The sequence below is a fragment of the Engraulis encrasicolus genome, chromosome 24 (genome assembly GCF_034702125.1).
Source record: "Engraulis encrasicolus isolate BLACKSEA-1 chromosome 24, IST_EnEncr_1.0, whole genome shotgun sequence".
NCBI lineage: Eukaryota > Metazoa > Chordata > Actinopteri > Clupeiformes > Engraulidae > Engraulis > Engraulis encrasicolus.
This window is the reverse complement of record NC_085880.1, coordinates 18670579-18679684: the sequence shown is the minus strand read 5'-3', so window position 1 is coordinate 18679684 and position 9106 is coordinate 18670579. Positions and strand designations below refer to the sequence as shown.

Below are 9106 nucleotides of genomic sequence, written 5' to 3'. Positions count from 1 at the left end.
CATGAGGACATCAACTCTGAACTGGTCAATAGGAAGCACATTAAGGTCATGAAGTGGCCTAGATGGTCTACAGACATGTATCCTACTAATTGTATGGAGGGAACTCAAGCACCCGTTTGCCAAGCCACATTCACTAAATTTTAATGATTTACAGACAGATGATCTGCAAAGAAAATTGGACAAAATTTTCCGTCTGATATATGCACAAATGTTGTCATCAACTGAACTAAACGTCTGACCTCTGTGAGCAAGGGCCTTTCCAACTAGTACTTTGTATTTCATTGAGGCGAAATAACAAGTATTTGACCCCTTTAGCCAAACACAAACGTAATTGATATTTTATTCTTTAAAGGTGCACCATGTAATATTTTAAGTAGTTTATTTCCGTAATTCATGCTGCCCATTCAAACGTTACATTTTTCACGGACGGACCTTCTGGTACAGAACATGAGCAACGGATTAACGACAACGAGAGTATCCTGTATGTGTGGCAAAAGCTGCAAGAACCTAAGAGGTCTGAGGATCCATCAGACGAAGATGGGCTGTACAAGGAGGAAGCAAGCAGAGCAACGCACAGAGGCAGTGCACAGCACGGCCAGGACCCGGAGTCAACCCACAGTGTCCAGAACCTCCAAGCTCAGCTCGCCCCACCCAACAATCCATCCGAACATCGCAGGGTCTTGTGGCCAGCAGCACACAAGGAGTCTGAGTGGCGCCAGTTCGACGAAGACGTAGACGGTGCTGTGGAGGCATCATCGAGAGGAGGTGTAGACCAACAGCTCCAAACGATGTGCACCTTCATCGTCTGCATCGGTGCTGAGCGATTTGGTGTTAAACAGCCAAAGGCCAAGAACGCAGACAGGCCCAATAGGCGAGAGAACAAGATCACCGCACTCAGGAGAGACTTGAAGGCCCTTAAACAGCGTTTCAAGAAGGCGAGCGAGGAAGAGAGGCCCGCCCTGGTTGAGCTCAGAGTTATCCTCAGGAAGAAGCTCATCTCACTACGTCGCGCTGAGTGGCACAGGAGGAAGGGTAGAGAGAGGGCCCGCAAGCGCACTGCCTTCATAGCCAACCCCTTCGGGTTTACTAAGAAGCTGCTAGGGCAGAAGCGGAGTGGAATCCTTACCTGCCCAGAGGATGACATCAATCACCACCTCTCTGAAACCTACAGCGACCGGCAGAGAGAGGAAGACCTGGGCCCCTGTAGAGAACTGATTTCACCACCGCTACCATCCAGCCAATTCAACACCAAAGAGCCAACGCTGGCAGAAGTCAAGAGCACAGTCAGGGCTGCACGGACAAGCACCTGGGCACCTGGGCACCTGCACCTGGGCAGAGCGGCGTGCCATACAAAGTCTACAAGCATTGCCCAAGACTTCTGCAGAGGTTGTGGAGAATCATCAGGGTAGTGTGGCGAAGAGGCAGGGTAGCCAAGCAGTGGAGGCATGCCGAAGGTGTATGGATACCAAAGGAGGAAAATGCAAGTGACATCTCGCAGTTCCGTACCATCTCACTGCTCAGCGTAGAGGGCAAGATCTTCTTCAAGATCCTTGCCAATCGCATGACTGATTTCCTCCTGAGGAATTCCTACATCGACACCAGTGTGCAGAAGGGAGGAATTCCAGGCTTTCCAGGCTGCATTGAACACACTGGAGTGGTCACCCAGCTAATCCGAGAGGCTAGAGAGAACCGAGGGGATTTGTCAGTCATCTGGCTTGACCTGGCAAACGCCTACGGATCGATCCCCCACAAGCTGGTGACCAAGGCCTTGACGATGCACCATGTCCCGCAGAAGATCACAGATCTCATACAGGACTACTACAGTAGTTTTAGTATGAGATTTACATCTGGATCTACAACATCAGCATGGCACCGCCTAGAAAAAGGCATCATCACTGGTTGCACTATATCAGTGACGCTGTTTGCTCTGGCGATGACCATGCTTGTCAAGGCTGCAGAGGTGGAATGTAGAGGGCCTCTATCCAGATCTGGCACTCGCCAACCGCCAATTAGAGTCTTTATGGATGACCTAACAGTCACAGCAACATTTGTGCCAGGGTGCCGCTGGCTCCTTAAAGGTCTCGAAAGGCTAACATATTGGGCGAGAATGACATTCAAACCAGCAAAATGCTGATCCCTTGTGCTGAGGAAGGGAAGAGTGGAGGACAAATTCCGCTTCCACATGAACGGTCTCCAAATCCCATCATTGACGGAGAAGCCGGTGAATAGCCTGGAGAAGCTCTTTGATGCAACTCTGAGAGACACAGCAGCAATCCAGGCCATGCACGCAGAGCTGAAAACCTGGCTTGCGGCAGTGGACAGGTCAGGCCTCCCTGGGAAATTTAAAGCCTGGATATATCAGCATGGCATCCTGCCAAGGCTCATGTGGCCACTACTGATGTACCAGGTCCCAGTTACAACAGTGGAGACCCTGGAGAGAAACATCAGCCAGTTCCTGCGCAGGTGGCTGGGCCTGCCGAAGAGCCTTAGCTGCATTGCCCTATATGGGCACACCAACAAGCTGCAGCTCCCGTTCTCAGGCCTGACAGAGGAATTCAAAGTAACAAGAGCCAGGGAGGTGTTACTGTACAGAGACTCAGCCGACACCAGAGTCTCCTCTGCAGGCGTAGAGGTCAGGACGGGACGGAAGTGGAAGGCGCAGGAGGCAGTTCAGCAGGCAGAGGCAAGGTTGCGGCACAGTGTGTTAGTAGGCTCAGTGGCGGTTGGGCGAGCAGGACTAGGCTGCCATAAGACTCTGCGCTATGACAAAGTGCAGGGGAGGGACAGACGGCAGATGGTCCAGGGAGAGGTCCGGGCAGAGGTGGAAGAGGAGCGGCGCAGCAAAACAGTGGCCATGCGTCAGCAGGGGGCTTGGACCAATTGGGAGCATGCACTGACTCGGAAGATCACCTGGTCAGAACTTTGGAGGTCAGAGCCAGCAAGACTCAAGTTTCTGATCCAGTCAGTGTATGACGTCCTACCAAGTCCAGCCAATCTGCATTGCTGGGGGCTAGCTGAAGCACCATCTTGTCCTCTATGCCCGGCAAGAGGATCGCTGGAGCACATCTTAAGCTGCTGCCCGAAAGCTCTGGGAGAGGGGAGGTACAGATGGCGCCATGACCAGGTGCTGAAGGCAGTAGCGGACACCATCTGTGCTGGAATCCAGCAAAGCAAGCACCAGCCCTTAGCAAGGCCACACATTGCCTTCGTCAGGGCCGGAGAGAGGCCTCAGTCACAGCCAAAGGTCCCAGCTGGGCTACTATCCACAGCGGGTGACTGGCAGCTGAAGGTGGACCTGGGGAGTCAATTGAAGTTTCCGCAGCACATCACCAGCACTACACTCAGGCCAGACATGGTCCTTACATCAGAGAGTACAAAGCAGGTGGTGCTGTTGGAACTCACAGTCCCCTGGGAAGACCGGATTGAGGAAGCCTTTGAGCGGAAAAAGGCGAAGTACCTGGAGCTGGTGGACGACTGCAGGCTGAAAGGATGGAGGGCCCGCTGTGAGCCAATTGAGGTTGGCTGCAGAGGATTTCCAGGACAGAGCCTGCACCGGTCACTCAGGCTACTTGGAATCAGAGGTGCTCAAGAAAGGAAAGCCACCAGAAACATCTGTGAGGCAGCTGAGAGAGCCTCAAGGTGGCTGTGGATAAAAAGGGGCGACACATGGCTTAGTGCGCTGCTTGGACACAAGTCGGGGTCTGATCAGCCCCGGCTGGGTCGCCCAGGTGAGGGTGTTCAATGATCAAAGACCCGAAACACCCCGTGATCTCTGGGTTCATTGCTGAGGATGTGTCCAAGCTGCACCACTAAGGTGTTTCTGTTAACTTCAGGAATTCTAAGTATTCATCATGACTGGGGAAATTGCACTCTTCATACATGAAAAGGGGGATCCCTCCATTGTACAACATTTTGAATTTCCAGAAATAGACATTTTTAGCTGCAAAACTTCTATACTTTGGTCATTAGGGCTGTTCGAAAAGGGCAATATCAATCCACAACTTTGTGGATCGATCTTTTGTAGATCATTATAGGCGCTATTTTCTCAACCACATCCTGTAGCTCTCTTCCACAGTTTCCCACTTATTTCTCACATATCAAGGTATTTCATGTTTGTGTGAGCATCAAAGGCTGAGATATATAGGTTTTTATAGTCGGTCGTAGAATTCTAGGCATAAATGGGACAAGCGAGCAATACAAAAGATCGATATCGGATCATGGATCGAATCGGATCACAGCCTTCTGGATCGGAATCGAATCGATTCAGGAAATTTGGATCGATTCCCAGCCCTATTGGTCATAATAGTAAATATTAGTTCATTATTTAGTAAATGTTCATGAAAAGATCCAATTTGACAGTAGACAGCACAGTTTCAATGACCAGCATAGTTGCAATACCTACTCTGGCCACTATCTTACACAGTGTACCTTTAATGTTATTTTCCGGATTTTCTTTTTGATTTTCTGTCTCTGTTAGAATGCACCTACCGTTAAAGTTATAGATTAGACTGATGTCTTTAGCAGTTGACAGACCAAGAAATTCAGCTTGGGATCAAATACTTTTTCAATGTGCGAACCTACTCTTACCCTTGAACTGTTCTATTGGGGCACACACATGCTTATTTCTCTGCACATCCAGGCTGCAACAATATCTTGCTTCCTTACTTTTTTACATTAAAGCTAATACTCAACTCTGAACACTTTGTTTCAGATGTTCCACACTGGAGCTGAAATGAACCCTGCCAGATCCTTCACCCCTGCTATGTTCAAGAGGAACTTCATGAACCACTGGGTAAGAAAAATGTATACAAATTATGCATTTAAAAATGTGCATATACCCTCCCATTGTTTGTAAACTACTTTCAGGTCAGATATAGAATCATGTGGTCTGCACTGTTAGTGTATCAAGAAGTATGCAATGTGGTCTGCAGCACTGTTTGTGTGTCAAGAAGTATTCAATTAAATTAGGTATTACATTGTGTAGTGTTTTGCAGAATGTGTCATGCACTGTCTTGCTCCAATGTCTCTGCAGCTCACATGCAACTATAACATGGTCTTTGTTCTTCCCTCCTCATGCAGGTGATGTACGACTTCATGCTCTTCCTCTGCATGTGCGGCTTGGCCGTGTGGGTAGCCACCCTGAAAGGCAGCTGACATCTGGAGCAGGACACCTGCGGGGAGCTCATCATGCTCAAGACCCAAGCCCTATACCGTAAGGTTGCCACCAAGCCAAGAGAAGCAGGGGCCAGCCAGAATTGTTATAGTAGCCCCTTACTTCTAGCAACCCAGCTCTTCTCCTCCCAGCAATCAAGCTCTCCTCTCAAACTTCCCCCCGGCCCAGTCACCAACAACCAGCAACCTCAACAATCAAAGACTAACATCTAACCTATCCAAGCCCCCCCGCCCCCCGCCCCCACCATCATGGACCCAGTGTGATGTGGCTCTGTGCCCCCCTAGCAATGATGTGCAAGGTGAGCGAAGTACACATGCAGACTAACAGCACTGACATAGATAAAGGCATAAATACACACAGTGTCACTTGTCAGTGGAAGGAGGGGCAGCGCTCAGAATCTACACATGAAATGGCACACTTCAAGAAGAAATGTTGCTGTTGGAGATGTAATGTGGCTCTCCGACCAAAGTTCATTGAAGGAGCAATTCAAGCTTTCAAGAGTGGTCAACATGACCGGTCCAAAGGCTGGGATGTCCATATGAAATTCCCTCTAAGTGGATGTGCTCGTGGGACCCACAAGGTACCACACTGTATCGGGATGTACGACAGCTCATCCTCCTCCCAGTAGAGGAACAAGTTAGAAGAAACCAGCTCACCTGATGGGTGCAATCTTCCCAGAACGCATCATGCCAAGATCGAGTGGGAGGTGTCGCGGTGGTTTATGCCTGGGCACGGGCTTGCTTTGATTGACAGCCTCCATTGTTTCTGGCGGTGGTAAGTAAAAACCCAATGTGACATTTCTGTTAACATTAATGTTTTTAACCTAAGAGAATACCCTTAAATACTGTACTTTCAGTGTCATATTGTTGTCGTATGAATACGGGCTCTCTCGCTCTCTGTCTCTGTCTGTCTCTCTGTCTCTCTGTCTGTCTGTGTTTATATAGCTCCAGCTTAGCATGGGCAATACAGTGGTCTTCCTGACCATGCAGTTGGTCATCTGCATCTTCTCTGTGATGGATGAGAGGAGGAATGAATGCATGGCCTCCTCTCCCATGGCCATTGGCTTCTGTCACCATGGCACACCTCATGAGAGTGAGTGTCACACACTTGCATTGCTCCCTCTTTCTCATAGCATATAAACAGGTGTGTCATAAATAGGGGGACAACATTGGACTGAGTCACCAGGTACAGTGAGAATAATAAGCATTTCATCCCTTTCTGATTTGGTTGGTTTGCGTATTAATAAAGACATGAATAGTCTGTCATTTTGTTTTAGATTTTTTTATGGACTTTTTCGCCTTTCTTTCAGATAGGACGGTGAAGAGCGTCAGGAAGCGAATGTGGAGAGAGACGGGGTAGGGATGGCAAATGACCCGGATGCGAACCCTGGGTGCAACCCTTGGGCATGCAAGCCCAAATGTGGGGGGCTTAGTGTGCTGCATCACAGCACCCTGAATAGTAGTGGTGTCAACAATGATCGATTCGGCGATCCGAATCGATCCGGGGCATGGACGATCCAGATCCAGATCCGGCAAGTTCCAGAATCAATCCGGCAATTTTTTTAAGTTTCAATTACTTCCATGGATATTTCTGGAGCAAATGAATGTTAAATTAAATAAAAACACCTCAAACATTGCAAGACTGATACAGACTGATACAGAAAACAGCCAATAAATTGTTGCTCAGTATCTGACTACTTGTATTTCCTCATCATGGCTGAACATTTGCTTTGCGTTCAGTAGAAATGTAATGCATTGCAATGCATTGTAGAATTGAATCGAATCGGATTGGATCTAATAGAATCGAATCGAATCGGATCTACTACCTCCCGAATCGTGATCGAATCAGATCGTGAGGGCAGTGCCGATCCACACCACTACTGAATAGTCTGTCATTTTCATGGTAGGTGTATTGTAACATGCAGAGACCAAATCTCGAAAAGAAAATGCACAAATTAACTTCAAAGAATACATATTAAGTCATATTTCATTGAGGGAAAGAAGTATTTGACCCCCTTCCAGCTATTAAGAGTTCTGGTCCCACAGACCTGATGGGCACTTCCAACAACTTGTCATCTGAATTAAAGACTCTTGTAAATAGTCACCAGCACCATATCAATCAGACTCCAAACTAGTGTAGGTACCTTCAGTCAATGCAAATCAATGGAGAACACTCCCACCTCTGTCCAAAACAGGACTAAAACTGTGTGAATATGAAGTGACACATTAATCAAGGACCAGATTTGAAATGTCAGGCTAAATATCTACTTAAATCATATGAGTCGATAAAGTACATTTTAAGATCAGTTTATATTAATAGTGTAGATCTTTAGCAACACACTTCAACCATTGTCCTTGTGTAGTGTGTTGATGGGAATTTTCACATTATTAAGCAATTCTTTGACAGCGATGAGCCGCCTCATTTACATTTCTCAGGTCTACCTCCAAATAATGGCTGCTAGGATTGTCCTGAAAAAGGGGATGGGGTCACCCCTAATCTAATGTTATACCCCTATGGGAAGCACATTAAGGTTATGAAGTGGCCTAGGCGGTCTCCAGACATGATGTACACTACAGTAATTTGGAGGGAACTCTAGCACCAATTTGCCAAGCTACAGCCACTACATCTTAATGATTTACAGATGATCTGCAAAGAAAAGACAAAATTCCTTTCTGATATGTGCACAAATGTTGTCATCAACTAAACGAAACATCTGACCTCTGTCCTAGAGAGCAAGGGCTTTTCCAACTAGTACTTTGGCTACAGGGGTCAAATACTTCTTTCCCTCAATGAAATACAAAGAAGACAAATGTAATTTATATATTCTTTGATCTTATTTTCCGGGGTTTCTTATTGATATTCTGTCTCTCTGTGTTAGTCTATAACTTTAATAGTTAGTGTATTCTGATCATGCCTTTATTTGATCCCTTGCTCACTTTGTTGGTTTGTCAACTGTATTATTCTCACTGTGGAATGGCCCCCACAGGGATTTGGTTTAACGTAAGCCTGTTAATAATATAAAGGGGTCCATTAGAGCTGTTTGAACATAGGGAATGTTGTGCTCTTCCCCTGTATAAGAGCATACCTTTACAAGAATGTACTTTAGTGTGATTTAGCTTGATTTCTGTGACTCCTGCTCAGGCAGAACCCTGAAACGTCTGCTCTGCTGTCAGACAAAACTCCTTTTGCTTGACCTTAGTATCTTTTTCAATGTGTGAACCTGCTCTCACCCTTGAACTGTTCTATTTGGGGCCACACACATGCTGATTTCTCAACACATCTAGAGTGCGACAATATCTTGCTTCCTTATTTTTTCATGTTTGTTTCAGATGTTCTACACTGCAATGAACCCTGCCAGAGCCTTCACCCCTGCTATGTTCAAGACAAACGTCATGAACCACTGGGTAAGAAAAATATATACATTAAAAACATGCTTATACAATCTCATTGTTTGTAAACTACTTTCAGGTCTTATGTAGATGTATGTGGTCTGCACTGTTTGTGTGTAAAGAAGTATTCAATTAAATTACCTTGTGTATTGGTGTTTTTGCAGAATGTGCCGTACACTGCATGTCTTAAGATTGTTCTGTCTTGCACCGATGTCTCTGAATATGGTTTCTGTTCTTCACTCCTCCTGTAGGTGCACTGGGTGGGTCCCATGATCTGTGGTGGTATGTGCATCGTCATGTATGACTTCATGCTCTTCCCCAGTATTTGTGGCCTGGCCGAGAGGGTAGCCACCCTGAAAGGCAGCCAGCCTCTGGAGCAGGACACCTGAGGGGAGCTGATCAAGCTCAAGACCCAGGCCCTATACCGTAAGCCTGGCACCAAGCCAGGGGAAACAGGGGCCAGTCAGTATTGTTATAGTAGCCCCTTACTTCCAGCAACCCAGCTCTTCTCCTCCCAGCAACCCAGCGCTTCTCCTCCCAGCAA

The 9106-nt window shown here is 47.1% G+C and overlaps 1 pseudogene; it reads left to right on the top strand.

Annotated features, from left to right (window-relative positions):
- Positions 1–447: 447 nt before the first annotated feature.
- Positions 448–5833, top strand: LOC134441710 (uncharacterized; annotated as a pseudogene).
- Positions 5834–9106: the final 3273 nt, after the last annotated feature.